Here is a 13,612-nt window from a genome sequence, read left to right as displayed (position 1 = left end):
TGTAAAAATTACCAAAAAAATATGAAAATAACACTGTAGAAATGTCATGCCTCAGAAGCACTTTGGAATTTTTAATTTAAATTTTTAGTATCATATCTTAGAGGTTTAAACACGTTCGAAAAAAAAAAAAACATAGAAAGAACGTCAAATGATAAAGTTAGGTCTCACACCAACACTCGGTGTCGTGAAATTGTTTGAACTTCTCAGATGTGAAACAGAAGATGGAACAGATGTTAATCTATATTCAAAACTCGTAAATCTCCTTTATCTAAACCCCCCTCGTCCCCCCCTCCCCCCCCCCCCAAAAAAAAAGGGGTGGGTTGCAGTAATCAACACATAGGTAAAAGTAAATTACTTAGCATGAATCAATCACCATATGACTTTGTTCAACAATGAGCAAAACCAATATCGTTTAGTAACCTATAGCAGGATCAGATGGACAAAATAGATATGATATCGGAGAAAAAGAGAAACAGTCTGATTTATGTTACATTTGTAAAAACAGTATATTAAAAAAAAATATATACTTAATTCATCTGCAAGAGATTTTGTTTCTGTTAGAAGCACACCACAGTGATACATAAGGCCGTCTGAATTAATACAAACAATATTTCATGTTGCACAGATACATGTACAGACTAGTCGTGTGATTATTCCACAACAATTTTACTACCAGTGACCCGATTGTATACAATGCTTTTGAAATTGATAGTGTTGATAATTCATTATTTCTCAACTACACAAGTTACACAATGTATTTAGAGATACTTCATGTTATACCGTACAATGTATAGGAATAACGACATGAGACATATTACTTCTAAGAAATAAACATAACCCTTTTGTATATGAGGCATGGCTAAAGATATAATCTAATATTTTATAAAAGAGAGGCAAACTAACAATGCAATGGCAAAAAACGAAACGCGACGAAAAGTTTTTACAAGAACATCCTGACTAAAGGATATTGACACGTTTGTGTAAATAACGTTATGTAATTGTGTTCATATCGAAACTAAAAAAAAAAGATATAAATTTACTGATAACAAATTCACAACATATAATACGTTAGGAAATTACATCACAGCAATGCTGAAAACGTACTCCAATTTTTATAGCTTTTTTAAGACCATATTCAACAATCACGATCTTCAACAGAAATCTTAGTCTTCTGTAACAGATCCTTTGTCACATGTTCCCTCGGTTTTGGTTTGTGACCCGGATTTGTTTCAATTGAATCGATTTATGACTATTGAACAGATTACACTACTTTTGCCTTTCTTTATAGATAACTTATTTCACTTAAATGTTCTCAAACAAGGGTATAGAAATAATGGTTCAAATGTTTAACTTTTTAATGAAATATAACATTTTTAGAACATGTTCTGGGTATGAATGAATAAAATCTCAATTTACATCAAAACAAAATATATATACTAATGAAACACATTAAAGGATATGCGGGATAATCATCGAAACACAACAGTTTTTGGGAACGCCTCTGGCGTACATAATTTAATGATGGTATCTATGATCAGTTAATATATGACGATGTTTTATACAAAATGTTTAGCTCGTAAACCTCCTCTGTCTTAAAACTGTGATTATCATTTAACGAAAACAATTACAGATCTTTCATGAACACCACAGTCACCAAAAACCCCCAAAAAACCATAATATATGACATTTAACAACTAACGATATTGGACAGCCATATCAATGTTGCTAGTGAAATCACTATTTGATTAATGAAGGTTCATATTATTTCCTTCACTAAGTTTCCTCCTTGTAAACAATTTGTTTGATAATAAAGTGTTTTCCATGTTCTATTTTTACATATAATTAAGAATAAAATTTCTCTTTTTGATATTTTACCAGCAAAAGAACAGTTTTTCCTCAATAACATCTTCAGCATTTATATTTTTAATGAAAAAAAAATTAGGAAATAATTGTTCAACAAATATATTACTGCAGTTGATATAATAAGCGTCACTACCAAGTAAGGCCTTCTTGAAGGTTTCGTCTAAGTCGTCTTTTGTCCTGCATTTTTGATAAGACAAAAAATCTTTTGACACAAAGTGGTGAAAGGAATATGTTTCCTCTTTCAGTTAGCTAACAAGGAAAACAATAATTACTTCATACTTTATGAAAATATCATAGGTAAAAGTGAGGCAAAAAATACCAGAGGGATATTTGAATTTATAAATCGAAAACAAACTAAAACTGTGTTCAACATGAAGCCTTGTGTCAAACAACAGCTATCGTAACTTTAAATAAAGATTGTAAAATAAAAGAATAAATTAAAAACAGCTGGAATGTAAAGCAATCGTTGCAAGGCAAATGACCTCAAGTGCGTAAACAACACTTTTGTCCAACATATATGATGGACATAGTTACTATATAAGGTTAAGACCGTCAGAGCATGATATTTTACCAGATACGCAAAGCGTAATTACCAGAAACTCAATTTTAGACAGATTTGTTTTGAAAACAATAAATATATACAAATATCAGCATCATTTTTTATTTAGATCGCTTTTTTTTTTGTTCCAATTAAACATGCAACATTAATAATATGTAAAATAAATGATTCAAATAACTTACGCAATGTTTAGATCCACAAATCAATATGAACCGCTACACATACTTAATCCTAGATGTTACCAATTATCAGACCAAAGATTATCTACACCTCCAATCTGAATCACCGTAATTTATATACGTAATAGAAGGAAGTACTAAATCTACAGTGGAAATCAGGTGGTTTAGTCCTTATCAATTTATGACTAGATTTTTGAAATGCGAATTACCTTTTTTTTTAATTTATAATGCGACGTTGAATAATTTATGGAAACAGGGTTTGTCAATATCCTTGGGTCGTACGTTTATCTTAAAAGTGAAATCATTAACAAGCAGATTAAATCAACAAAGATGCCACTGATGGTGGAGTTTTTCTCCCCGATGGTATCACCAGCCCAGTGGTCAGCACTTCTGTGTTGACATGAATTATCATTGACATGGTTATACTAAAATGTTGAATTGTTCGACATACTCAAGACTTTCTTCCCCAGGAATAGATTTTCTTCGAAGTATTTGGCAAAATATTCCGACGCTTTGTGTCCGCAGTGCATCTTTAAATGACTGTTATACATGTGAGAGGTTTATCTAGCTATAAAATCAGTTTAATCCACCATTTTCTACATAAGGAAATGCCTGTACCAAGTCATGTTTGACAGTTGTTTTCTATTCGTCTGATGTGTTTGTTTATTAGATGAAACCTGTGACCCAGTATTACTATCAAATATTTCATTAAATTATCTTCTTTATGCTGATGATCTTGGACTGCTTTCTGAGTCTAAAAAAGGCTTACAGACTGCATTAAATAAGCTGGAAATCTATTGTGATAATTTTGGATAAGAAGTTAATCTGGCCGTATTAAAGATGAACAGCTTTCAAATAAAGACACATACATCTAAAATACCCAACAATATACTTATCTTGGCATACATTTTACTGCATCTGGAGCTTTTCAGAAGAAAGCTTTTTTTTAATTATACTAAATATTTTGCTAATTATAAACCTAATATCTCCACTCTAATGCACATTTTTGATCACACAGTGGAACCCGTATTATTATATCGGTCAGAAATATGGGGTTGTTTTATTTCAAAGAAGTTAAAGAATGACTCAAAACTAAATTATTTTTATAGAATCTGTAAAGATCTAAAAAACGAAACGTGCATCCACAATTCTGCAGATTTACATTAGGAGTGAATAAGCACGCAACAAATTCGGCCATATTTGGTGAATTAGGTCGTTATCCTCTAATGTTAGATATTTTAATAAACATGATCAAATATTGGAAAAAAATTCATATTACAAATAGCATTTTATTAGCAAATGCATATTCTCTCTCAAATACATTATCGAAGGCAGGGAAGAATTCTTGGACTAGTAGTAGTTATGCTATCCTGAAATTGCTTGATTTACAAGAATATCAAGTCCTCTTACCTAAAACAAACATTAAGAATACGGTGAAAAAGATATTATACTTAAAATATTGTAAGATATGGAAGAAAGAATTATTCATTGATAAAAGACAACATACGACCTTTGGAAATAAACTTAGAACTTATCGATTATTCAAACCAAACTTTAATTTTGCGCCATACTTATTGAAACTACCTTCAAAGTTGTGTTTTAACAAGATTAATAATTTGAGCTCACAAACTTGAAATAGAAAAAGGTCGTCACTTTGATATAAACTCGAAAATATAATATGCAAACTATGTAACGAGAAAATAGAAGATGAGTATATTTTCTGTTAACATATAATGCTTTGGTTAATGTTAGGATTCCCTTTCTTAGCAAAATATTTATTAAAAATAAAAATATTTCAAAACTTGATAACAAATCTTTTTTATTTGGTTAATGGGAAATGAAGATTAAAACATTTTGATAATAATTTGTCAACTATTAGAGGTTTTAAATAAAAAAAACAGGAATAGACTAATAAATTAGATTACTTTATATAGAGTTATAGATATATATAATCATATATGCATTTACGATAGTTATTATTTACATGTAATTAATAATTAGTATACTATGAGGTGTGCTGTTCAATAAAGGGTCCAGAATAACAAACAATGGGTCACATTATATATTTTTATTATTACAAATTATTTATTTCAATTACTTTGATATTATATATTATTCAATTAAATCAAAATTAATCATGTTATTTACTTTGTTTAACCTATTCTTAATTTACTCTTATAATTATATTGTAATTATTCTGCTCATTTTGGGCACCGTGATTGGCAACTAAAATATTGTTTGTTTGTTTGTTTGTGTTTGAGCTTTTAATCTTGCCATTTTACAAAGGAATTTTCGTTTTGAATTTGTTATTTTACTTCATTTGGGCTTACACTTCGAAAACTACGGTTAACAATAATGTCACAGTAAAGAAATGGAATTGAATACCCTAATTAGAATGTATTTGCAACGTATACACTAAGCTTTGTTTTAAATTTAAAAAAAAACCAACTTTTCGACTAGTCTGTACGTATGCCTCTGCCGTTTACGATTTTTGAATTTCATGAAGAAAAAATATGGTCTTAACAGAATTAGAAGACTTGCATTTCATCAAATAATATGAAAAGCGTACTTTCAATACTGATTTCTAACTAATAGCAAACCACAATTTTTGTTTTTGTTTGTGGGAATAGCCGTCATTGAACCTTAATATACATGTGCATATGGGAAATGTAAGGTAAATAGTTTTCCATTATATTTACATTTTAACATCCGAACGAAAAGAATAAAAAAAAAAAAAACTGAAATCGCTCGATATAGATTTTATACTCAATTCAAAGCGAAAAGTCGAAATAACATAAAAGATCTCAGGAAAAAAAATAAAACAAAACAGACAAATATTAATGTAATACTTCACAGAAAACTATCAAATTAAGCAACACATACAGCACACTTATTGAACTCATTGACTCAAGATTGAAATCAGTCTTTACGCTAAAGATATGCCTAGTAAGTTTGTCATCTTTATTGGTTGATCATAGTTTGTCCAAATTTCTTAAATTGGTAAAAACATTTCAACTCTTAATGATATCAAACAATGGAACCATCATATGCTTGGTATTGCATGAAAACACATTTGTGTTAACGGTCTCAAAATCAAAAACGTATATTTAAAATTATTATAACATTAACGTTACCACTCTTACTGCACCATGATGACAATTCATGTCTCTTTTGTGATGCTCGAGGGCAAACTATTTGAAAATCTTAAACTTATTAAAAAATTGAAGAGTTGATAAAACCAAAAAGGACAAACATTTTAGCCAAAGTCGGTCAAATAATCAATAAGTTGACTCAATATGTTGTAAATATTGTCCTCGTCATACAGAAAAACACAGGCTGATTTCAAAACACAGACGGTTGCATAGTTGGAAAATGATGGAGAAATACACATTATATATCATGTGAACTTCAATGTAATGGATTTAGTTTCCAGAAAGCAATTCATTTCTTCAGTTTGTAACCATTAACTAGTTAATCTGTGTCAAGTGTTACATACTGATAACATGTTGATTTATGACGTTTAGTTATGAAAATAAAACTAATAAAAATTCATTGTCAATGCCTGACATGTAATTCATATAGTACTGATAACAAGACGCTTGATAGAAACATATAGGTTAAATCATGACTAATCAAATGCAATGCAAATCAAGGTTAAACCCGATCTTTCGAAAGAGTAGGGGAAAGCGCATTGGACATTTAACTATTATGTGTATTATTCCATCAAATATATTGCATACATTTTATCGATTTTCTTTCAGGTATTTAAATGATATATTACTTTGTTTTTTTAATCAAGGACACGAATTGTTTACAATACTAGTTTTAATGAGGAAATCTATCAGATTATGGTTTAACATGTAGAACACGATTGTTTCATTTTCCTCTACAATATATTCTAATATTTGAAATTTTTGAACTTTTTATTACATTTTGTTAGTAAATGTTAGTAACGAACAATGCAAAAAATTGAAAACAAAACAGTCAATTTCACAACGTTGAAAGATACTTTGACTACAATCTGTCATATTATCATTGACAGTTTTAATTTTCTACTCTACGTCCACAATTCACATTTGAGTATTTCTTTTTAATTTAACTATTTTGGAACTTCATAATTTTAGTTTTACACAATCCATTCATTTTCATTTTTTGTTGCTTTAAAAGTTCACTTTATATAGATCTTGAACGTACAAACAGGTTAATTCTCTACATGCTATAGGTCTGATTTTTAAGACTAGCTACAGTGTTTACATGTCTGCTGCTTTAACCAGCCAACAGGACTGGTTTGTTTAGACCTGTGGACTTATAAGGTTAGACAGTTTCTGGTTAACAATATAAACAATATGTTTAACTTCTTTTAAATATAAGTTCCATCAAAATATATTCATTTCAATTGATTATACCATTATTTTTTCTAATTTGAGAAACAAAGACACTGTTTGAATATTTATATTAAATACAAACTTTATTTAAAACGAAAACAATAGCATGACAATAAAAAAAAAGAAAAACAACGAAGCGATATAAAAAAGTACTTAAAGATGTTAAACATTACTACATATGTGTTGATATACATGATATATATGTACAGTTATGAGAACTTATTATCCTATATCCTGTCGATTTTTCTTTACTTATGTTTTGGCATTACATAAGGTAAAGCGTTTTTCAGATTGCTTATGGCGTCTTTACACTCAATGCGTTTAATATGTACTAATTAGTACGGAAATCTGAGATTACATGATTTATTCATTAGTTGTGATTCGCTTTGAACTAGCTTTGAGCATCTACGAGTTCTCTCATTTCGATTTTTTGTGTATATCATTTTTGTGTTACATGTACTTTCGTTGTTGTTGCGTATCGGTCCGTTTTCAACTTTTGAATTGCTTGAATAATCCAATTAGTGTGTAGTGGCTTTATTTTTTAATGTTTCTGTGAATTTTGAGTAAAGGTGCGTGAATAAACTTCAAAATCGATCACATGTTGATAATTGACAAATTGAATATAAGTAAGAGTTCTGTATGGTCATTATATGATACACGTAAGAGATATTGTTAATCGCGAAATTCAATTGTCGCGAATTTTGAATAGACGTCCTAAAACGCGAACTGAAGTTGGTTTACAGCATCGTACATTTTAAATGTAGTAGCATATTAAAACCTAGTCAAGTTAACTTACTGTAAACTACAGTTCTGATAAGCTTTCACATTTGTTATAAGTTGAGGCATAATTGTAATAGATTTCAAATTTTCACATGTATAGTAATGTCCTTGCTAAGGTAGAGTGTCTCTCGTTCTGTTTGATATATAAATATGCCAAAACTTATGTCAACTTCCACTTTAATTTTAATCCGCCATATTAATCGGGAAGGTTGTAAAACATCTACCCGGACCATTGTTAAAATAACTCATAAAGGGTCTAAGTGTTCTATTTTGCAAGTTTGAATACTTGTCCTCATTTTTTCTCAGATAACAGTTTAGATAGCAATGGTATAACTTTGAAAAAAAACTATACTCAGGTTAATTTGTTGCTTGCTCTATACCGAATATGCTGGAAATATATGGTTTGAAAATATAAAGAGACACTAATGAATCAATGGTTACCATACATTCTCACAACGTTTGTACTTTTTGGTATTTGAATTATCTTGCATTCAATTATTACGCATATGTTAGAGTATATTAATATTTTCTCAAAAGTGAAGTTGCTAGATGTTGTATTATTGCTAATAAGCCTCCTATCCTCAGAGTTCAAATAACGTGGATGTAATTAGTTAACAAAGGCCGAAACTAATAACATAAAGACAGCTATATGAGGCCCAGTCATGACATAAAGTGAAGCAATTGAAACGAAAAAACCATCGGTCTGATTTATAACAATAATTAACAAAAAAAAACAAAAACAAAAATGACAGATATGAACCAACGTTTACCAGTTATTTATAGGCATCTCAGCAGGATTTCCTCACTGGAAAATGTAGTTTTCCAAAAACTCTATCAGTTTCATTTTTGTATTGATATTTTAAAAAGTAATTATAGTTGTGAATCAATGTAGAGTAACTGTTAAAACTAACACACACAAATTTTGCATTTTAATTAAATGAATATTCATTTTTCTTTCAGTAAGTTGCGTAGTATTGTGGATAGACAAAAGTTATAGATTATTTTTATCAATTGTCCATATCTTTCCATAAATCATTGGTTTACTCCTTTTTATTGTTTTACATTGTTTACATTTTTCATGTCGGGGCAATGTATAACTGACTTTCCAGTATCAGGTTTGATCATAGTTGAATGCTGTACGGTGACCAATAGTTGTTCACTTCTATAGCATTTGGTCTCTGGTGGAGAGTTGTTTCATGAACAATCATATACCATTTAATTTAGTGTTCGATACGAAGAGATGGAAGGCAAATATCTCCCCAACTGCGTCAATTTGTCAATTTATCTTTGCTTATATACGTATTCACCAATATTTTGAGGGATATTTATCAGGTAAAAGATACAAATATTATGCCTATTTTTGAAATCCTAAAATTGCATGTTTAAATCAATTGATGTCATGCAAATATAAAAAGCGGAGACATTTACAGGGATATCTCAAATATTAAAATTATACAGATCATTATTTAAAAATAATTAATAAAATCCAAAAAAAATTAAACATCTAAAGAATATTTCAACGCAGTAACCTGTCTAATCTTTGCTATACAAATGCAGCATACATCCAATAATCCTGATTTCTAGAGGTTACATTTGTTATTTGATATTTGAGCCCGACACATGAAGGATACGGTTTATATCAACATGTCTATCTTTCTATATATAAAATTTCTGTATTACAATCAGTATCGTGTGAGAATGTATTTATGGTGTTTCACTTATCCGACAGTAGTCAATCATAAAGCCCGTGATTTAAATGTTATTCATTCACTCAATTGTTCATTTCTACTTAACACCTTTTTTGAGTGTTGTCATCAACATTAACTGCCTTATAGATGTATGCATTTGTAATGCATCCCTTTTTTTCACAAAGACGGGCACAAGAATTAATATATATCTACAATTTAATACATTTGAATAGAACATGCGTTGGAGACATGCTATAATATATCAATAGGATCATAACTGATCGAAACAAATCAAACACAAAGTCAGTATCTTAAAGGTGGTAAATGGCATTCAACATTCGACAAGCGTGTTATCAAGGTAACACAATAAATAAAACATGTAATTATAATTAAAAAAATTGAAATAAAAAAAATACCGAACTCCGTTGAAAATTCTAAACGGAAAGTCCCTAAGCAAATGGCAAAATCAAAAATCGAATACGGTTATGTCATAATCCAGTGTGTTAACTCGAATTTGAACATATACATGGTCAGGTTTTGATCCAATAAAACAGAACGGTCAACCATGGTGTTCTTAAAACATTTGAACGGATACATTTGCGTTTACCAATATCAGTCTTTGTCACTCGTAAATGGATGTTAGTCTATCAGGGAAATCATTATAATAAATACACACCCGGGAATATCGTATTTTCTCGAAGAACAGAGGTGAAAGATGTGAAAGGGAAATTTAAAACACATCGGCCAAAAAAAAAAAAAAAAACTGACAACGCCATTGACTAGAAAAAAAGACCAACAGACAAAAAACAAAAGACATAAAAAACATAAAAAATTAAAGATTGAGCAACACGGATCCCAACAAAAACTAGGGGGTGAAGATACGTATTCTATATGCAGATGCTGCTACAATGCTACTGTATTGAATTGATCCATATTGTGAATTTCTTGATGCAACTCGAAGAGGCAAACGCCCTTAATTCACAATCAACATAGTAGATAAGTAATCATCTATTGCAATAAGCCACCCAAGTTCTTGACATTTTATTAGATAAATATGTGTTAACCATCAGGTAAAGGGTTAAGGTTAATGTTGATCATTTGATAATAGTCGTTGTGTTCAATTGTAATCGATACAATATAATCATGATTAAAGATAAATGACCATATATGGCCGTTCTATATTGTAATCTTTTCGTTTGTTAATATCCATCTCTTTCGAATGGAACTCACTACATGTCACCAAAGATGGTGCTCTAAATCTAAGTTAAACTCAAACTACGTCGGTAAGTTCAATTCGAATTGTAAACTTTGATATTTATCAAACTTTTAACTTTCTCTCAAAGTCATGATGGAAATTGACTCCGATTCAAAATGAAATGTACGGAGAAATTTTTTAACCAATATAGACTCCAATTAAAATTTGAACTTAATTCCGATACGATAGATTGATTGAATGATTGATTGACTGGTGTGTTGAGCACCATAACTTAAAATGAACATTCTGTAATATATAAGATATATAAGCATGAATGAAATTGAATTGTATACATACTAAAATGTGTTGTGCATTCAACTACTCAAACCTTAATTCAAATCACTAAACATAGTTATAAACTTATATAATCATAATAATTGCATGTATGATGTAAGATATCATAGATGAAAACCTTGAAAAACAATTGAAACCGTTTATCAATGTATCTGTTGTTAAAATTTTATTGGTTTTGATAATCAAAATATTTAAAACAGTAAACATTGTTTTAATCATAAGTTCATGTTTACTTCACTATATTGTTGTTGTAAGGTAAGCCCACAAGCGTATTTAATATAAAACATGAATTATAATGATAATGATAATAATATTGCTTAAACTGGAAAATGAAATGAATGTATAATTCTGTAATTATCGGAAGTTAATCAATTGAAAGCAAAGCTAGTTTCAAGTTTTTAATTTCCATAGGAATGTTCTTCTCGTCAGTGAAATCAAAGTACAATAAATGTTCAGAATCTATTAATGGCGGCACATTACAATTTCCCAGTGAAATAAACAATAGAATGACATGTCTTTTCTGTAGCGTTTCTGTGATTATTGACTTCAGCAGGCTCCATTCTCTGGTTAGAAAGTCATTTGAGAGAACAAGTATGGTCTTTCGACTTTTATTGATACCGTTAATGGTCGTCTCCAATAACGTTGAACAGGAGTCATATTTGATAGCCTCAGGACAAGCTTAAAGGAGTAACAAATAAAAAAAAAATAAGTATCAAACATTCATTCGACGTAATGATTTTAATGGTTGGACCTTCATTTCTTAAATTTTGTATTTAATTTTGTCAGTTTATATTCACTTTACCTTCATTAATTTACTCGGAGATCGATACTTTAGTTGAACTGCTTTACTAGATACATCCTGACTAATGCTTTCCTTTTAACAGAGAGGTATGATCATCTGCTCCCTGTTATTGTATTTCAATCCAAAGAATGCGTATTCAAACAAGTGACACAGTAAATATGACGTCCCTTTTTAAAATTAGTGTTACTGTTTGATGTGTTGATCATATATCTGTATCACTATGTGCCATTTCAGAAAATCAAGAATATTACTTTATTTTAAATTTCAAAGAAAATATCCTTAAACAAATTACAGATTGTACTTTTATTAACATTATACTTTCATTAAGCTTAAACATACCTGTAAATGTCATATCATTATAAAGCATCCGAGTGCTCAGCTGCTGCTGAAGAAAACATTGAATCCAACCGGAATTTTCATAACTCATGATAGCAAAAAAAATAGTCATATTCAAAGTCCTGGTGATCACTCACTGGCTCAATTACTGGCTGAAGGAAGGTTGAGGTTGCCAATTCAAATTCTAAGTCGTTTCTTGTAGACGGTGTGTACTGGCATTTTCTAAACTGTCGGGCTGAAATAAAGGTTTTCTTTAATAAAACATTCTTCAAATACTCTGCTATTTCAACCTGCTTTGTTGTTAGTGGAAATGATTTTAAAAAGTCAAGAAATCTCAACAGCTTGCCAAGGCATTCATTCCAAAGACTTTTCGGTATTAAATCATTAACAAATTCTAAATCATCCTGTTTGCTTGCAATAAATGTTAATGCATTGATAAACTCTATATAAACAGATGCTGTCTCTTCTAATCTCAAAATACAAAGGCACAACTTTCTAACATTACCTATTGCACGTTTGTAATCTGACAGCAGGAATGCTCTTTTATGCCATTCTAGAGCGGTTCGAAATTCTCCCATGTCAAAATGAATTGTTCCAATTGTGAATGCTATGAAATACGTTTGACCCTTTGCGCAGATATATTGATTCAGGTAATCCAGAGCTATATGAAGGTAATCTTTGTTTGTAACAACTGTTGGTCCGTATAAGAAAAATTTTGGAAATTTTGCAAGTCGTTGACATATTCCAGCAACTTTACAGACATCATTTCCTTTCAAATTGACGAGTATTGCTGTTTTTCCGTCTTCCAATGTCTTCTGTAACAGATCATAACTTCTGTCATTAGAAGTATATTTCAAAGAGGACATTTCAAAGTAGACGTTCATTCGTACGGAAAAGTTGAGACGGTTCAAACGAGGGTTAAGTGATAGTGATAAGGATAGCGCTTTGTCCGCCTCACTCAGATATCCAGGTTTGTCATGTTCCGTTGTTTCAGATCCAAACTTACAAATGAAGAGCAAGCTTTTTCCTTTACGATTTAGAACAATCTCATCATCTGCATGTTCTACATTAGCATAATCAAAAGCAGACAGCGGATCCTTCATAAGAACTTGGAATATTTTATCCTTGGATAATGAACTATGCTTTAAATCTGCATCGCGGATTTCCTTTTGTGTAACGAGTCTGTGACCAATGCAGGCATATGCACGTGCCCTATAGACGGCATATATTTTGTTATCTTTCGGTAAATTTTCAAGAACTGACAGATACAGTTCACATGCTTTAATACGTTAAAAATCGTAATGAGCGTCACACTATTGCAAGCTCTGGCATAATAATATTTCCATATGTAAACATATTCCTTGGGATATGCAGTATTTTCAAGGTGGGGTATCCCTTTCGTGAACAGCATCATGCTTGATTTCTTTTCCAAACAGACATTGTCATTCGTTTTACAGTTAAGTGCACGATA

This window comes from Mytilus californianus, unplaced genomic scaffold, assembly GCF_021869535.1.
Source record: "Mytilus californianus isolate M0D057914Y unplaced genomic scaffold, xbMytCali1.0.p SCAF_6, whole genome shotgun sequence".
Taxonomy (NCBI): domain Eukaryota; kingdom Metazoa; phylum Mollusca; class Bivalvia; order Mytilida; family Mytilidae; genus Mytilus; species Mytilus californianus.
This window is presented reverse-complemented; position numbering follows the sequence as displayed.